The sequence below is a fragment of the Zonotrichia leucophrys genome, chromosome 3 (genome assembly GCF_028769735.1).
Source record: "Zonotrichia leucophrys gambelii isolate GWCS_2022_RI chromosome 3, RI_Zleu_2.0, whole genome shotgun sequence".
Classification (NCBI taxonomy): Eukaryota; Metazoa; Chordata; class Aves; order Passeriformes; family Passerellidae; genus Zonotrichia; species Zonotrichia leucophrys.
In genome coordinates this window covers 28,530,069-28,538,056 of record NC_088172.1, presented here as the reverse complement: position 1 = coordinate 28,538,056, position 7,988 = coordinate 28,530,069, and the positions used below count along the sequence as shown (strand labels likewise).

Here is a 7,988-nt window from a genome sequence, read left to right as displayed (position 1 = left end):
CATTTCTCAGAACAAGCAAAATGCCCAGAATGGGAATGAGCCTTAAAGAGATAAGGACAAGTTCTTTCTCCTGCTGTCCCGTGAAATGAAGAGCTGGTAAGGAACAGCTGTCCTCTGCAACCTAAACCGAGGATGAGGGACTTTTGGCTGCATTAATAAATTAAATAATGCTGGAGACCAATCCCTGGAAAACTTAAACAACTGGAATGGCACTGCAACGTCCCCAGTGTCAAACTGGATCAGGAGACTTGTTATCAATTTAACTGAACAGATGACTGGGCTACAGTGCTTGTATGGTGCCATAGCATTTTTTTATCTACTAGAAGGAACAGAGTCCTCACAAAAATCCTCTACTGATATTCCTCAATGGTCACTAGTTCACAAGAGTTTTTCAGCTCCAAAATCCATTCTGTTCATGGTTTGGGAACTATCTCTGGTGTTTGCTGTAGTCATACTTTACTGGTTTCACACAAATTTCTGCACACATTCAAACCTAAGCTGCAGGCACACTCCCTCAGTCTCTTGAAAAAGAACCCCACAACAAATTACAATCCCCTCCACACAGCAGGGCCTGTTATTACTTTGCTAATCAAAGCAAGTACTATCAAAGGACCCGCAGAAAGGAAACTTGCATATATACGTCAAGCTTGTTCCAATTTTAAAAATCACTCATTGCCTAATTCATTAACCAGTAGGAAGTAGAAATGAAACGTTAAATTTAGCAGAGATGCTACTGCTAATTATTAACCACAGTCTCTCATTAAGCACTTGCCTATCATTCTAATATACAGTATGAACTAAAGAGGATAAAATATAGTCTCTCATTGAATTGGAACCTAATGATATCCAATTGAACAAGCATGAGGTCATTTTCACAGAAGATCAACCAGTGGCTTTCTCTTGCTATTGTTAATTAACTGGGGCCTCATTGTCTGGACATAGTGTGCATTATTTCCACATCACATTCATTACTGTCACAATAAGGACAGAAGTGTACTTCACACCTGAACAAGAAGCACTGCCACAGGATGTAGCTTCAATTGCTATCTTTGTACTGCTTTATTTGATAAGGGACAATTATCTTTACAGGACAAAATCTCCCTGTGTGACTCAGGTTTGACTCTTCTCGTGGTCAAAGGAGTTGCTTTGTGTAGACATTACACAATTTACTGCTCTGTTTGCTGGGTTCCAAAGCAAAAGTGTGCAACTCTTAACTGCCATATCATCAACTCTGAAAGGTAGATCAATATCCCATTGCTCTGTCCTGGTAGCAAGTTAGTCATTTAGAAACCATCTATTCATGCTTGTGTTGAGGCCAGTGTTTCTCACTGCAAATGATGAAATTGCTAAGGTAAATGCTGCCTGTGTGGAACTCAGGGTAATAGCTCACAGCAATATTTGCAGTTGTCACTCTTCCCAATAAAATGCAGATTATAACAGCCTATGATTTTTTTCTGTGAGGCTTGAATCAAAATGAATCCAATGGATAAGATCTTTTCTGTGGCTTTCTCAATTTTTCCATCTAGCTTTGCAAATCTGAAGTGGGTACTGGGGAAAAGAGAAACTTTGTGATCTGTGTGAGATTCTGCTGCTGCCTTGGCCTAACTCAAAGAATTCCTAGGAAGGCATATTCAAATTTGAGCTTGCTTCTGAAAATACACAAATGGCAACTGCCTTCCTCTCAAATCCATTCTCATCTCCTACCATTTAGGAAATCAACTACAGATGAGCCCAACTGTGACAAACCATGTGAAAGTAAAAGCAATAGGATTTAAATGATGTAATTATAGATGTTGGAAAGTTAGTTGCCTAGGTGTCAACTGCCATGGTCAATCCACAATCAAAAGGCAACTTCAAAGAGCAATTCATTTGACCAATCTCAGCCTGAGAGAAATTGCCTTCTGGCAAAGCCTGGTTTTATCCACTGACTACAAGAGTGTCTCTGCTAATTATCTTTGACTTAGCCACCTTTTAGACAGATAGATAGGTAGAAATGTATGTCACCTTATGTGCCACGTTACATCCACCATTCATGAAATAAAGATATTACATATTGATAGTTTTCCATATGTTAGAATTCTGTGTTTCCAAGCTGCACAACTGTTTTCCCGGCTGCCTCCAGTATTTCTGCCCTTTCACAGGAACAAATGCCCCTTGATTTTCCTTTACTTTTCAGCTCCACTGAAATACAATGAATATTTGAATATGAGTTTCACAATATTTGGAGGGTTTAACAGGTAGCTTTTAAAAGCCCCTATCCTGCATTGCTTTGTTGTGCAGTTGTGAGCACAGAGCAATTCCCTACAGCTAAGGGTTATCATTTTTTTTTGCACCAGAAGTTCATCTTAAAACATATCAAAAAGGCTAAAAGAACACTTGAAGATGGTCTTTTCTGAAAGAGATTATTAATTTACTTTCTGATTTTCCATGTTTGCTAAAATCTGCATTGCTCTTTTTGCTAATTCCTCATCTTTTAACCTATTTAAGTTTGTGCCCTTGGTCTTCAGAACCAAACCTTCCTCTTTCTTGATCTTGCAAATAGGTCAAGGGGCTGGTTCTTTAGTGCTTTCAATCACTCTCATAGACTTCACTACAAGGAAGGCTTTGAAAACTTCTCTGAACAGTCAGCATTTTCCCTGCTTATTGCTCCTCTATTGTTGGAAAATTTCAAAATTTATTACCATTGCTGTTGTGGTGTGTTCAGTTAGTTTATTCCGTTGCTCCCCTATTTTATGTAATGGTTCTGCCCTGGAGAGTTTTCCCGCCTCAGTTCTGCCTGTCTTGTTGTTGCTACGGTTTCTCCCACCTTTAGTTGTGTCAATTCCCCTAGTTATATAACTTCTCCTCCCCTTACTCCCTTTTTTGTAAAGTTGTCTCTCCTCCCTGGGCCCAGTCAATCACTCCCCACTCAACCCTCCTCTCTAGAAGGTTCTCTTTTATGGGAGTCATGATTGGCTGTGGTCCCAGGGCCCCACCTCTACAAAGTATTTGTTGGTTCTCATTGACTGTCTGTTGTATTGAGTCCACTCCCCTTCCTCCCCTGACTGGTCCTCATGTAAACCCCGCCCCTGGATTCCTTCCCCCATAAAACCTTACTGCACCCGCAGTTCGGGGTTGCTCCCCGGCAGACTTTCCTCGGATTAATAAATCCCACCGTCCCCAGACAGTGTCCTGGCTCTTTCATCTCGTCTACCTTCGCAGCGATGCCGTCTGCTACAAACACAGCCTGAGGCCACTGATGCCAACAGGTGTTCGTGCAGTTGCAGTGGGCTGTTGGCCACCTTTCAGCTAGCCGGAAGGACACTACATTAAGGCCACACCACGCTGCACACTGCAACACCTTAATTTCTGTTAGATTTTGTGACTGTCTAATCAGCATTAGCAATGTTATATAAGCTTGTCCAAAAGGTAACATTCATCTTGCCAGGACAGTTAAAGGACTAAAAATGAAAGAATTTGTCTTCAATTACATATTACATACAGATTTGCTGTAAATGCTGCATTCCTAAATTAAGCTGTTCCTACTTCTATCCTCTAACAAGAAAGGTTGTCATAGTCTCCCAGTTTGTTTCAATATTTTAATATTTTCCTGCAACACATTACAAAACAATACAACCCAGTGCCCACCAGAATCTTCCCTGCAGCTTTTGTCCCCCATATCCCTCTGCCAAGCACTCAAATTTGTACCCCTTGTTGCCTGCTACCTTCATCTGGCATGGTTTAACCTGTAACCACTCGCATCACTGCTGATCTCATCACAGATTGATCATGTTCCTTAGCAATTGAGTTTATCATGCCGCCCGATGCCTTGGAAAGTAACTTATTGTCTCCAAAGTGGGATGTTTGATTGTGGTTTTCACAAAAGACTATTAGTTTTTCAGCTATACCTACTTTGGAATAACACTGTTCAGTTCCAGTCTGACCACATCTGTGAGTAGCAGCGCTCATGTATTAGGTCTGGAAAAAAAGCATTAATAAAAGATGCCAATGGTAAGAAAATTGAATAGTAGGATTATGACACAGATAGCCACAATACACAGAGCACCATCATACAATTTCAGAAAGCTTCAATCTATACTGACTAACACCAAACCACATCAGAAGACTTCAGCTGTCTGCCCATACAGAGTACCATCTCATCACTTCAGAAGGCAGCAAGTATCTACCCTTCTTGTTCTATAGCCCAACCTTTTATATCCCTCATGTTCATTCATTGCACCTGTGTGCACTCTGGTCCCTTTGGTGGTTGGTCAGTGCACCTGGGCACTCCATGGCTCATTGCTGTCAATTCTGTTCACCTGCTTCTCACAGCTGTAGCCCATCAGGGATAAGGATAGGCCACAGCCCATTCCAAATTGCTACAAACTATACCTACAGGATTATACAAGCAAACCTAGGTATTAAATCATAGGACAGAGCTGAGCAGTAATGTCTTCATGGCTCTCAGTGCCTCTCTGCAGTAGGGACAAGATTCCAGCCCCACTCACACCAGGGTCCTGTCTCTCTGCTTGGTCTCAGAGGCCCTGCTTGCAGTTGAACACTATGGCCATTGGGTATGAGCACACACAGGGAGGAATTTGTCTGGACTTATGCAGGTGGTCCTTCATCTGAATCAGTCAGCTGTGCTGCCATCATTAATGGCATGTAGAAGTTTTAGGCTGTGATTCATCTGATTTATTTAGATATCTGCTTTAAGATGACATGAATCACGTCTTAAAACTGCCTGTCTCTCACCACAGAGCTGAGAGTGACAGTGATTTAAATGTGTATAGAGACAAACACCTAGAAGTAACATCCATACTAATGTTGTAAACAGTATCAGGGCCAGGTGGCAGGAGCAGCCCAGACAAACACTCCACCTCCAAGAAAGGATGGTGATGTGTGACCTCTCCCTGGGAAAAAGCCCCAGTCTTGGATCCCTCCTCAGTTCTTCTCATGAGCTCTTTGGGGGAGTGCTACTTGAATGAGACCAAAACTATGTCAATGACTTTTCTAGCAAGTTTACAGCACGAACAATCAAGTTCACAGTCCTTGGTCCATGGCTTGGCACTCTTGATTTAATGTATGTTCCCAGAGCATCATTGCTACTTTTTAACAGAATCCTGATACCAGATACAGAATCCTGAATCCTTAGAAGTTTCTCTCTCAGATTTAAATGCTAAAACTGACTTGGGACAAGGAAATTTTGGTAGCTGTATTATTTCTCTCTTTTCTCAGGACACCCAGGAAATTTCAGGATCAACACCTTCTCACAGACAGTATTGCTTTGTTGAACTGCTTTACTGTTAGACAAATCACAGTTTAGTATCACATGCCATCACCCGGTAACTTCAGCAACTGCACTGATCTCCATCTCTTGTTAAATGTTTACTTAAGCCTGGAGGGAACGAGGTGCCCAAAGACACAGGCACACAGTTGCAAAAAGCATTACTTTATGATGCCGTTTCCATCAAAAAATTTACTGGGCCCCCATCCACAGCAGTTCTTCAACCTGTTCTACAGGATGGAAACCATAGCTTCCCTGCCCACACGAACCTGCGGTCTGCTTATCCTGCCCACCTACACATGAACCTTCCAGCCCCTTGTACAAAGAGGAAGAGCTCCAATAGGAGGGGGTCAGCACCCCCTCTTTTTCATCCTAGAACAATGTAGCTCAGTACTTAGTTTCCATACATGCAACATAGGTCTGAAGCTGCTCAGTCAAAGAAGATAACAGAATAAGTACGCTCCCATTTTCTGTTTTATTGCTTTGGTTATACTGAGCTCTATTGGGCATCTATTAAATCTGCATGCAGAATTACTGGGTCTTGTCAGGATATGGTATGAGATAAATAACTCTGCACAGCCCTGAAGAAAATAAGGTTATTCTGGCATGCAAAGAAGGAGTCCCAGCTCTTGCTGGAGCTGTTACAGAAAACTGAGCTGCCTGTGAAGCTCAAGCATCTCTGGCAACAACCCTATGAGAGTTTTGAAGATTTAAGTTTTTGATAGCAAAGATACAGATTAAGTTGGGTTTATGCTCAAAGGTCTCAGTCATTTGCCCAATAGAAAAAATGTCATTTCTCATGGTGGTATAAAAGGCTGACAGGGATAAAAAGGCTGACCCTGAATCTTGATGATATAGTGATAACTGTGGGTTCTCTGTCTTCCAGCAAGTTACTTGGCTATGCTTTGAGGGTGGAGTTGATCTTGGGCCACTGGAATCCATTACAGAATCCCCAAAACAGTCTTTATAATGATTTTTCAATTTGTATAATCTGATGTTTTCAAGAAAGGCAATTTGAAACACACTGAATATCTTGATGCAACCTGGTAGCAACATCATAGCAGGTGTTTCACTAAAATTTGTATTTAATGCAGAGCTAAAACACCATTAGTTCATACTTTAAGATTAAATTTTCTCTCCATAACCCCTGCAGTAATTCTTCAGGGGACTGTAATATCATCTGTATCATATTTTTAAAAAATATTCCCCCAACTATTGCTAGGGAACAATTTAAATTTCTCTATCCTGGATTTTAGTCTCAACTTGAAGGACTTCTTATCATCTGCAGCACAAGCTGCATGCACTTTTATACCACTTCTTCAAATATAAATAATCTTAAAATTCATCCACAAAAATGTGACCTCTGTATGTTTACCTGGCACAAACTCTAGAAAAAATTGTCCCGGTTGGGAAAAACTCAGACTGGGGAATTATGCCCTTTCTGACAGAACAGAGCACCAAGTTCACAGCCTTTGTTATTTTGAGACCTCTCTATCCACAAGAAGTTCTCTTGTGCTGCCCTCCTGCTTGGCCTCAGGGAATTGAGCAGTGCAGAATCAGGATTTAGCCTCTGCCCCACTAGAAACAACTTGTTCTCCCACCTTTGTGGCTTATTTCAGATGCAACCTCAGCCTATAGCAGCTTACAAGACTCTCACTGAACTGTCTTAGGAGGAACAGAAAGTAAGACAGGGACATGGGGATGGAAACAGTGATTGCAACCAGGCTGCCATGCAGACTCCCACACCCATAGGGTGAGCATGATTCAAGCAGCTTTGACTCCTGGGAAATAATATAGTAATAGCTCTGTTCATATAAGCTTGTGGTTCTAGAAGGTTCCCCAGTTTTTTCCCCCTGATTGGTTGTCATTTGGTGTAGAGTTTTCCATATTCCTAATCATTGTTTCAGATTGAACCTTTATCCTCTCATCCACCCCTCAACTGACCCCATATATGTATCCTGCCTATGCCATTCTGGGTCTTTGGAATTAGTCCTATACCACTGCTGGGCTTCTCCTGTTTGCTGTTTTCATCATTAAACCCTTTTATTTTTTGGACAATTCCATTGCATCCATCCCTTTATTTATCACCACCTTAGTCCCAACTGACATGATCCCGAGGTCACGGAGCCAAAGCCATGACAAGCTGCCTTTGCCCACCCAGCCCAGCTGGAGAACTCCTCCTTGGTTCCTCTCATCATGAACAGGAAGAAGAGGTTTGAATGACATCTTTTTATTTCCTTATCTTCAGAGTCTGCTTTAATGAGATATGCAGTTTAGCAAACCAAAGTTAATTATTTTCTGACACAAATCAGGGGAGATGAATCACTGATTACTAAAGCAACTTTGAGATGTCTCTTTGCAAGGCTTATGTAAAACAAAGGGAAAAGTGACAACCACACAAAGCCCTGGTGATGTCTGCAACACTCTTGAGGAAGTAAGTAGGGGTAGATATTTCCACAAGTATATTTCACAGCCACCAAAATCATGGAAATCATTTGGGTTGGAAGGGACCTTAAAGATCATCTAGTTTGAAGGCCCCTACCATGGTCAGGGAACGTTTCACTAGACCAGGTTGCTCAAAGCCCCATCCAACCTGGCCTTGAGCACTTCCAGGGATGGGGCATCCACAAAGACTCTGGGCAACCTGTTAGGGTGTCTTATGAAAAAGAAAAAGTGAGTTTCCCAATTCATCTGCCTGAAGGCTCAATATGGCATTCAACCA

At 41.7% G+C, this 7,988-nt stretch overlaps 1 long non-coding RNA gene across 1 annotated transcript; it reads right to left on the bottom strand.

The window, feature by feature from the left end:
* Positions 1-1,187: 1,187 nt before the first annotated feature.
* On the bottom strand, positions 1,188-4,132 carry LOC135446374 (uncharacterized). The gene is made up of 3 exons (XR_010439763.1): positions 4,054-4,132; positions 3,892-3,957; positions 1,188-2,181 (listed from the first exon to the last, which is right to left on the bottom strand). It is a non-coding gene; the product is annotated as an uncharacterized LOC135446374 (long non-coding RNA).
* Between the last annotated feature and the right edge of the window lie 3,856 nt (positions 4,133-7,988).